Here is a 7,500-nt window from a genome sequence, read left to right as displayed (position 1 = left end):
GAGCATACAGCACCTGGTATTCCCAGGCGGTCTCCCATCCAAGTACTAACCAGGCCCGACCCTGCTTAACTTCCGAGATCAGACGTGATCGGGCGTTGCCAGGCTGGTATGGCCGTACGAAATAAGTTGACAACCATAGGCTACTTATCCATATACAGATTTAGCAATTGACAATGCAAGGTGGTCTCTCTCTCTCTCTCTCGTGTCAAAATGAAAACAGCTTCCAGCCCCTTTCATGAAGGACTACTTGTGCATATTGCAAGATGTCAGTTTCTAAGTGAATGAGCAAAAGAGCATACAGCACCTGGTATTCCCAGGCGGTCTCCCATCCAAGTACTAACCAGGCCCGACCCTGCTTAGCTTCCGAGATCAGACGAGATCGGGCGTTGCCAGGCTGGTATGGCCGTACGAAATAAGTTGACAACCATAGGCTACTTATCCATATACAGATTTAGCAATTGACAATGCAAGGTAGTCTCTCTCTCTCTCTCTCTCTCTCGTGTCAAAATGAAAACAGCTTCCAGCCCCTTTCATGAAGGACTACTTGTGCATATTGCAAGATTTCAGTTTCTAAGTGAATGAGCAAAAGAGCATACAGCACCTGGTATTCCCAGGCGGTCTCCCATCCAAGTACTAACCAGGCCCGACCCTGCTTAGCTTCCGAGATCAGACGAGATCGGGCGTTGCCAGGCTGGTATGGCCGTACGAAATAAGTTGACAACCATAGGCTACTTATCCATATACAGATTTAGCAATTGACAATGCAAGGTAGTCTCTCTCTCTCTCTCTCTCTCTCTCTCGTGTCAAAATGAAAACAGCTTCCAGCCCCTTTCATGAAGGACTACTTGTGCATATTGCAAGATGTCAGTTTCTAAGTGAATGAGCAAAAGAGCATACAGCACCTGGTATTCCCAGGCGGTCTCCCATCCAAGTACTAACCAGGCCCGACCCTGCTTAGCTTCCGAGATCAGACGTGATCGGGCGTTGCCAGGCTGGTATGGCCGTACGAAATAAGTTGACAACCATAGGCTACTTATCCATATACAGATTTAGCAATTGACAATGCAAGGTGGTCTCTCTCTCTCTCTCTCGTGTCAAAATGAAAACAGCTTCCAGCCCCTTTCATGAAGGACTACTTGTGCATATTGCAAGATGTCAGTTTCTAAGTGAATGAGCAAAAGAGCATACAGCACCTGGTATTCCCAGGCGGTCTCCCATCCAAGTACTAACCAGGCCCGACCCTGCTTAGCTTCCGAGATCAGACGTGATCGGGCGTTGCCAGGCTGGTATGGCCGTACGAAATAAGTTGACAACCATAGGCTACTTATCCATATACAGATTTAGCAATTGACAATGCAAGGTGGTCTCTCTCTCTCTCTCTCTCTCTCTCTCTCGTGTCAAAATGAAAACAGCTTCCAGCCCCTTTCATGAAGGACTACTTGTGCATATTGCAAGATGTCAGTTTCTAAGTGAATGAGCAAAAGAGCATACAGCACCTGGTATTCCCAGGCGGTCTCCCATCCAAGTACTAACCAGGCCCGACCCTGCTTAGCTTCCGAGATCAGACGAGATCGGGCGTTGCCAGGCTGGTATGGCCGTACGAAATAAGTTGACAACCATAGGCTACTTATCCATATACAGATTTAGCAATTGACAATGCAAGGTGGTCTCTCTCTCTCTCTCTCTCTCTCGTGTCAAAATGAAAACAGCTTCCAGCCCCTTTCATGAAGGACTACTTGTGCATATTGCAAGATGTCAGTTTCTAAGTGAATGAGCAAAAGAGCATACAGCACCTGGTATTCCCAGGCGGTCTCCCATCCAAGTACTAACCAGGCCCGACCCTGCTTAGCTTCCGAGATCAGACGAGATCGGGCGTTGCCAGGCTGGTATGGCCGTACGAAATAAGTTGACAACCATAGGCTACTTATCCATATACAGATTTAGCAATTGACAATGCAAGGTAGTCTCTCTCTCTCTCTCTCTCTCTCTCTCTCTCGTGTCAAAATGAAAACAGCTTCCAGCCCCTTTCATGAAGGACTACTTGTGCATATTGCAAGATTTCAGTTTCTAAGTGAATGAGCAAAAGAGCATACAGCACCTGGTATTCCCAGGCGGTCTCCCATCCAAGTACTAACCAGGCCCGACCCTGCTTAGCTTCCGAGATCAGACGAGATCGGGCGTTGCCAGGCTGGTATGGCCGTACGAAATAAGTTGACAACCATAGGCTACTTATCCATATACAGATTTAGCAATTGACAATGCAAGGTGGTCTCTCTCTCTCTCTCTCTCTCTCGTGTCAAAATGAAAACAGCTTCCAGCCCCTTTCATGAAGGACTACTTGTGCATATTGCAAGATTTCAGTTTTTAAGTGAATGAGCAAAAGAGCATACAGCACCTGGTATTCCCAGGCGGTCTCCCATCCAAGTACTAACCTGGCCCGACCCTGCTTAGCTTCCGAGATCAGACGAGATCGGGCGTTGCCAGGCTGGTATGGCCGTACGAAATAAGTTGACAACCATAGGCTACTTATCCATATACAGATTTAGCAATTGACAATGCAAGGTAGTCTCTCTCTCTCTCTCTCTCTCTCGTGTCAAAATGAAAACAGCTTCCAGCCCCTTTCATGAAGGACTACTTGTGCATATTGCAAGATTTCAGTTTCTAAGTGAATGAGCAAAAGAGCATACAGCACCTGGTATTCCCAGGCGGTCTCCCATCCAAGTACTAACCAGGCCCGACCCTGCTTAGCTTCCGAGATCAGACGAGATCGGGCGTTGCCAGGCTGGTATGGCCGTACGAAATAAGTTGACAACCATAGGCTACTTATCCATATACAGATTTAGCAATTGACAATGCAAGGTAGTCTCTCTCTCTCTCTCTCTCTCTCTCTCTCTCGTGTCAAAATGAAAACAGCTTCCAGCCCCTTTCATGAAGGACTACTTGTGCATATTGCAAGATGTCAGTTTCTAAGTGAATGAGCAAAAGAGCATACAGCACCTGGTATTCCCAGGCGGTCTCCCATCCAAGTACTAACCTGGCCCGACCCTGCTTAGCTTCCGAGATCAGACGAGATCGGGCGTTGCCAGGCTGGTATGGCCGTACGAAATAAGTTGACAACCATAGGCTACTTATCCATATACAGATTTAGCAATTGACAATGCAAGGTAGTCTCTCTCTCTCTCTCTCTCTCTCGTGTCAAAATGAAAACAGCTTCCAGCCCCTTTCATGAAGGACTACTTGTGCATATTGCAAGATTTCAGTTTCTAAGTGAATGAGCAAAAGAGCATACAGCACCTGGTATTCCCAGGCGGTCTCCCATCCAAGTACTAACCAGGCCCGACCCTGCTTAGCTTCCGAGATCAGACGAGATCGGGCGTTGCCAGGCTGGTATGGCCGTACGAAATAAGTTGACAACCATAGGCTACTTATCCATATACAGATTTAGCAATTGACAATGCAAGGTAGTCTCTCTCTCTCTCTCTCTCTCTCTCTCTCTCGTGTCAAAATGAAAACAGCTTCCAGCCCCTTTCATGAAGGACTACTTGTGCATATTGCAAGATGTCAGTTTCTAAGTGAATGAGCAAAAGAGCATACAGCACCTGGTATTCCCAGGCGGTCTCCCATCCAAGTACTAACCAGGCCCGACCCTGCTTAACTTCCGAGATCAGACGTGATCGGGCGTTGCCAGGCTGGTATGGCCGTACGAAATAAGTTGACAACCATAGGCTACTTATCCATATACAGATTTAGCAATTGACAATGCAAGGTGGTCTCTCTCTCTCTCTCTCGTGTCAAAATGAAAACAGCTTCCAGCCCCTTTCATGAAGGACTACTTGTGCATATTGCAAGATGTCAGTTTCTAAGTGAATGAGCAAAAGAGCATACAGCACCTGGTATTCCCAGGCGGTCTCCCATCCAAGTACTAACCAGGCCCGACCCTGCTTAGCTTCCGAGATCAGACGAGATCGGGCGTTGCCAGGCTGGTATGGCCGTACGAAATAAGTTGACAACCATAGGCTACTTATCCATATACAGATTTAGCAATTGACAATGCAAGGTAGTCTCTCTCTCTCTCTCTCTCTCTCGTGTCAAAATGAAAACAGCTTCCAGCCCCTTTCATGAAGGACTACTTGTGCATATTGCAAGATTTCAGTTTCTAAGTGAATGAGCAAAAGAGCATACAGCACCTGGTATTCCCAGGCGGTCTCCCATCCAAGTACTAACCAGGCCCGACCCTGCTTAGCTTCCGAGATCAGACGAGATCGGGCGTTGCCAGGCTGGTATGGCCGTACGAAATAAGTTGACAACCATAGGCTACTTATCCATATACAGATTTAGCAATTGACAATGCAAGGTGGTCTCTCTCTCTCTCTCTCTCTCTCGTGTCAAAATGAAAACAGCTTCCAGCCCCTTTCATGAAGGACTACTTGTGCATATTGCAAGATTTCAGTTTTTAAGTGAATGAGCAAAAGAGCATACAGCACCTGGTATTCCCAGGCGGTCTCCCATCCAAGTACTAACCTGGCCCGACCCTGCTTAGCTTCCGAGATCAGACGAGATCGGGCGTTGCCAGGCTGGTATGGCCGTACGAAATAAGTTGACAACCATAGGCTACTTATCCATATACAGATTTAGCAATTGACAATGCAAGGTAGTCTCTCTCTCTCTCTCTCTCTCTCGTGTCAAAATGAAAACAGCTTCCAGCCCCTTTCATGAAGGACTACTTGTGCATATTGCAAGATTTCAGTTTCTAAGTGAATGAGCAAAAGAGCATACAGCACCTGGTATTCCCAGGCGGTCTCCCATCCAAGTACTAACCAGGCCCGACCCTGCTTAGCTTCCGAGATCAGACGAGATCGGGCGTTGCCAGGCTGGTATGGCCGTACGAAATAAGTTGACAACCATAGGCTACTTATCCATATACAGATTTAGCAATTGACAATGCAAGGTAGTCTCTCTCTCTCTCTCTCTCTCTCTCTCTCTCGTGTCAAAATGAAAACAGCTTCCAGCCCCTTTCATGAAGGACTACTTGTGCATATTGCAAGATGTCAGTTTCTAAGTGAATGAGCAAAAGAGCATACAGCACCTGGTATTCCCAGGCGGTCTCCCATCCAAGTACTAACCTGGCCCGACCCTGCTTAGCTTCCGAGATCAGACGAGATCGGGCGTTGCCAGGCTGGTATGGCCGTACGAAATAAGTTGACAACCATAGGCTACTTATCCATATACAGATTTAGCAATTGACAATGCAAGGTAGTCTCTCTCTCTCTCTCTCTCTCTCGTGTCAAAATGAAAACAGCTTCCAGCCCCTTTCATGAAGGACTACTTGTGCATATTGCAAGATTTCAGTTTCTAAGTGAATGAGCAAAAGAGCATACAGCACCTGGTATTCCCAGGCGGTCTCCCATCCAAGTACTAACCAGGCCCGACCCTGCTTAGCTTCCGAGATCAGACGAGATCGGGCGTTGCCAGGCTGGTATGGCCGTACGAAATAAGTTGACAACCATAGGCTACTTATCCATATACAGATTTAGCAATTGACAATGCAAGGTAGTCTCTCTCTCTCTCTCTCTCTCTCTCTCTCGTGTCAAAATGAAAACAGCTTCCAGCCCCTTTCATGAAGGACTACTTGTGCATATTGCAAGATGTCAGTTTCTAAGTGAATGAGCAAAAGAGCATACAGCACCTGGTATTCCCAGGCGGTCTCCCATCCAAGTACTAACCAGGCCCGACCCTGCTTAACTTCCGAGATCAGACGTGATCGGGCGTTGCCAGGCTGGTATGGCCGTACGAAATAAGTTGACAACCATAGGCTACTTATCCATATACAGATTTAGCAATTGACAATGCAAGGTGGTCTCTCTCTCTCTCTCTCGTGTCAAAATGAAAACAGCTTCCAGCCCCTTTCATGAAGGACTACTTGTGCATATTGCAAGATGTCAGTTTCTAAGTGAATGAGCAAAAGAGCATACAGCACCTGGTATTCCCAGGCGGTCTCCCATCCAAGTACTAACCAGGCCCGACCCTGCTTAGCTTCCGAGATCAGACGAGATCGGGCGTTGCCAGGCTGGTATGGCCGTACGAAATAAGTTGACAACCATAGGCTACTTATCCATATACAGATTTAGCAATTGACAATGCAAGGTAGTCTCTCTCTCTCTCTCTCTCTCTCGTGTCAAAATGAAAACAGCTTCCAGCCCCTTTCATGAAGGACTACTTGTGCATATTGCAAGATTTCAGTTTCTAAGTGAATGAGCAAAAGAGCATACAGCACCTGGTATTCCCAGGCGGTCTCCCATCCAAGTACTAACCAGGCCCGACCCTGCTTAGCTTCCGAGATCAGACGAGATCGGGCGTTGCCAGGCTGGTATGGCCGTACGAAATAAGTTGACAACCATAGGCTACTTATCCATATACAGATTTAGCAATTGACAATGCAAGGTAGTCTCTCTCTCTCTCTCTCTCTCTCTCTCGTGTCAAAATGAAAACAGCTTCCAGCCCCTTTCATGAAGGACTACTTGTGCATATTGCAAGATGTCAGTTTCTAAGTGAATGAGCAAAAGAGCATACAGCACCTGGTATTCCCAGGCGGTCTCCCATCCAAGTACTAACCAGGCCCGACCCTGCTTAGCTTCCGAGATCAGACGTGATCGGGCGTTGCCAGGCTGGTATGGCCGTACGAAATAAGTTGACAACCATAGGCTACTTATCCATATACAGATTTAGCAATTGACAATGCAAGGTGGTCTCTCTCTCTCTCTCTCGTGTCAAAATGAAAACAGCTTCCAGCCCCTTTCATGAAGGACTACTTGTGCATATTGCAAGATGTCAGTTTCTAAGTGAATGAGCAAAAGAGCATACAGCACCTGGTATTCCCAGGCGGTCTCCCATCCAAGTACTAACCAGGCCCGACCCTGCTTAGCTTCCGAGATCAGACGTGATCGGGCGTTGCCAGGCTGGTATGGCCGTACGAAATAAGTTGACAACCATAGGCTACTTATCCATATACAGATTTAGCAATTGACAATGCAAGGTGGTCTCTCTCTCTCTCTCTCTCTCTCTCTCGTGTCAAAATGAAAACAGCTTCCAGCCCCTTTCATGAAGGACTACTTGTGCATATTGCAAGATGTCAGTTTCTAAGTGAATGAGCAAAAGAGCATACAGCACCTGGTATTCCCAGGCGGTCTCCCATCCAAGTACTAACCAGGCCCGACCCTGCTTAGCTTCCGAGATCAGACGAGATCGGGCGTTGCCAGGCTGGTATGGCCGTACGAAATAAGTTGACAACCATAGGCTACTTATCCATATACAGATTTAGCAATTGACAATGCAAGGTGGTCTCTCTCTCTCTCTCTCTCTCTCTCTCGTGTCAAAATGAAAACAGCTTCCAGCCCCTTTCATGAAGGACTACTTGTGCATATTGCAAGATGTCAGTTTCTAAGTGAATGAGCAAAAGAGCATACAGCACCTGGTATTCCCAGGCGGTCTCCCATCCAAGTA

The 7,500-nt window shown here is 47.1% G+C and overlaps 26 non-coding genes across 26 annotated transcripts in view; all 26 read right to left on the bottom strand.

The window, feature by feature from the left end:
• Nucleotide 1: 1 nt before the first annotated feature.
• On the bottom strand, nucleotides 2-120 carry LOC146283911 (5S ribosomal RNA). Its single transcript, XR_014759621.1, has one exon. It is a non-coding gene; the product is annotated as a 5S ribosomal RNA (ribosomal RNA).
• A 172-nt stretch (nucleotides 121-292) lies between these two features.
• LOC146283910 (5S ribosomal RNA) lies at nucleotides 293-411 on the bottom strand. The gene has a single exon (XR_014759334.1). It is a non-coding gene; the product is annotated as a 5S ribosomal RNA (ribosomal RNA).
• Nucleotides 412-589: 178 nt separating this feature from the next.
• LOC146283909 (5S ribosomal RNA) lies at nucleotides 590-708 on the bottom strand. Its single transcript, XR_014759333.1, has one exon. It is a non-coding gene; the product is annotated as a 5S ribosomal RNA (ribosomal RNA).
• A 182-nt stretch (nucleotides 709-890) lies between these two features.
• LOC146283908 (5S ribosomal RNA) lies at nucleotides 891-1,009 on the bottom strand. Its single transcript, XR_014760591.1, has one exon. It is a non-coding gene; the product is annotated as a 5S ribosomal RNA (ribosomal RNA).
• A 172-nt stretch (nucleotides 1,010-1,181) lies between these two features.
• LOC146283907 (5S ribosomal RNA) lies at nucleotides 1,182-1,300 on the bottom strand. Its single transcript, XR_014760590.1, has one exon. It is a non-coding gene; the product is annotated as a 5S ribosomal RNA (ribosomal RNA).
• A 184-nt stretch (nucleotides 1,301-1,484) lies between these two features.
• On the bottom strand, nucleotides 1,485-1,603 carry LOC146283906 (5S ribosomal RNA). Its single transcript, XR_014759331.1, has one exon. It is a non-coding gene; the product is annotated as a 5S ribosomal RNA (ribosomal RNA).
• Nucleotides 1,604-1,781: 178 nt separating this feature from the next.
• Nucleotides 1,782-1,900, bottom strand: LOC146283905 (5S ribosomal RNA). Its single transcript, XR_014759330.1, has one exon. It is a non-coding gene; the product is annotated as a 5S ribosomal RNA (ribosomal RNA).
• A 186-nt stretch (nucleotides 1,901-2,086) lies between these two features.
• On the bottom strand, nucleotides 2,087-2,205 carry LOC146283904 (5S ribosomal RNA). Its single transcript, XR_014759329.1, has one exon. It is a non-coding gene; the product is annotated as a 5S ribosomal RNA (ribosomal RNA).
• A 178-nt stretch (nucleotides 2,206-2,383) lies between these two features.
• LOC146283903 (5S ribosomal RNA) lies at nucleotides 2,384-2,502 on the bottom strand. The gene has a single exon (XR_014760644.1). It is a non-coding gene; the product is annotated as a 5S ribosomal RNA (ribosomal RNA).
• A 178-nt stretch (nucleotides 2,503-2,680) lies between these two features.
• LOC146283902 (5S ribosomal RNA) lies at nucleotides 2,681-2,799 on the bottom strand. Its single transcript, XR_014759328.1, has one exon. It is a non-coding gene; the product is annotated as a 5S ribosomal RNA (ribosomal RNA).
• A 186-nt stretch (nucleotides 2,800-2,985) lies between these two features.
• LOC146283901 (5S ribosomal RNA) lies at nucleotides 2,986-3,104 on the bottom strand. The gene has a single exon (XR_014760633.1). It is a non-coding gene; the product is annotated as a 5S ribosomal RNA (ribosomal RNA).
• A 178-nt stretch (nucleotides 3,105-3,282) lies between these two features.
• LOC146283900 (5S ribosomal RNA) lies at nucleotides 3,283-3,401 on the bottom strand. The gene has a single exon (XR_014759327.1). It is a non-coding gene; the product is annotated as a 5S ribosomal RNA (ribosomal RNA).
• Nucleotides 3,402-3,587: 186 nt separating this feature from the next.
• On the bottom strand, nucleotides 3,588-3,706 carry LOC146283899 (5S ribosomal RNA). Its single transcript, XR_014759609.1, has one exon. It is a non-coding gene; the product is annotated as a 5S ribosomal RNA (ribosomal RNA).
• Nucleotides 3,707-3,878: 172 nt separating this feature from the next.
• On the bottom strand, nucleotides 3,879-3,997 carry LOC146283898 (5S ribosomal RNA). The gene has a single exon (XR_014759326.1). It is a non-coding gene; the product is annotated as a 5S ribosomal RNA (ribosomal RNA).
• Nucleotides 3,998-4,175: 178 nt separating this feature from the next.
• Nucleotides 4,176-4,294, bottom strand: LOC146283897 (5S ribosomal RNA). The gene has a single exon (XR_014759325.1). It is a non-coding gene; the product is annotated as a 5S ribosomal RNA (ribosomal RNA).
• A 178-nt stretch (nucleotides 4,295-4,472) lies between these two features.
• LOC146283896 (5S ribosomal RNA) lies at nucleotides 4,473-4,591 on the bottom strand. Its single transcript, XR_014760622.1, has one exon. It is a non-coding gene; the product is annotated as a 5S ribosomal RNA (ribosomal RNA).
• Nucleotides 4,592-4,769: 178 nt separating this feature from the next.
• On the bottom strand, nucleotides 4,770-4,888 carry LOC146283895 (5S ribosomal RNA). The gene has a single exon (XR_014759324.1). It is a non-coding gene; the product is annotated as a 5S ribosomal RNA (ribosomal RNA).
• A 186-nt stretch (nucleotides 4,889-5,074) lies between these two features.
• Nucleotides 5,075-5,193, bottom strand: LOC146283894 (5S ribosomal RNA). Its single transcript, XR_014760610.1, has one exon. It is a non-coding gene; the product is annotated as a 5S ribosomal RNA (ribosomal RNA).
• Nucleotides 5,194-5,371: 178 nt separating this feature from the next.
• Nucleotides 5,372-5,490, bottom strand: LOC146283893 (5S ribosomal RNA). Its single transcript, XR_014759323.1, has one exon. It is a non-coding gene; the product is annotated as a 5S ribosomal RNA (ribosomal RNA).
• A 184-nt stretch (nucleotides 5,491-5,674) lies between these two features.
• On the bottom strand, nucleotides 5,675-5,793 carry LOC146283892 (5S ribosomal RNA). The gene has a single exon (XR_014759598.1). It is a non-coding gene; the product is annotated as a 5S ribosomal RNA (ribosomal RNA).
• A 172-nt stretch (nucleotides 5,794-5,965) lies between these two features.
• LOC146283891 (5S ribosomal RNA) lies at nucleotides 5,966-6,084 on the bottom strand. The gene has a single exon (XR_014759322.1). It is a non-coding gene; the product is annotated as a 5S ribosomal RNA (ribosomal RNA).
• Nucleotides 6,085-6,262: 178 nt separating this feature from the next.
• On the bottom strand, nucleotides 6,263-6,381 carry LOC146283890 (5S ribosomal RNA). Its single transcript, XR_014759320.1, has one exon. It is a non-coding gene; the product is annotated as a 5S ribosomal RNA (ribosomal RNA).
• Nucleotides 6,382-6,563: 182 nt separating this feature from the next.
• On the bottom strand, nucleotides 6,564-6,682 carry LOC146283889 (5S ribosomal RNA). Its single transcript, XR_014760589.1, has one exon. It is a non-coding gene; the product is annotated as a 5S ribosomal RNA (ribosomal RNA).
• Nucleotides 6,683-6,854: 172 nt separating this feature from the next.
• LOC146283888 (5S ribosomal RNA) lies at nucleotides 6,855-6,973 on the bottom strand. The gene has a single exon (XR_014760587.1). It is a non-coding gene; the product is annotated as a 5S ribosomal RNA (ribosomal RNA).
• A 182-nt stretch (nucleotides 6,974-7,155) lies between these two features.
• Nucleotides 7,156-7,274, bottom strand: LOC146283887 (5S ribosomal RNA). Its single transcript, XR_014759319.1, has one exon. It is a non-coding gene; the product is annotated as a 5S ribosomal RNA (ribosomal RNA).
• A 182-nt stretch (nucleotides 7,275-7,456) lies between these two features.
• LOC146283886 (5S ribosomal RNA) overlaps nucleotides 7,457-7,500 on the bottom strand; it is a 119-nt gene continuing 75 nt past the window's right edge. Inside the window, exon 1 of the ribosomal RNA XR_014759318.1 lies at nucleotides 7,457-7,500. This exon is cut by the window's right edge and continues 75 nt beyond it. This is a non-coding gene — a ribosomal RNA (5S ribosomal RNA).

This window comes from Hypomesus nipponensis, chromosome 6 (assembly GCF_054491055.1).
Source record: "Hypomesus nipponensis isolate SF chromosome 6, ASM5449105v1, whole genome shotgun sequence".
Lineage (NCBI taxonomy): Eukaryota > Metazoa > Chordata > Actinopteri > Osmeriformes > Osmeridae > Hypomesus > Hypomesus nipponensis.
The sequence above is the reverse complement of the archived record's forward strand: the minus strand, read 5'-3'. Positions and strand labels throughout refer to the sequence as shown.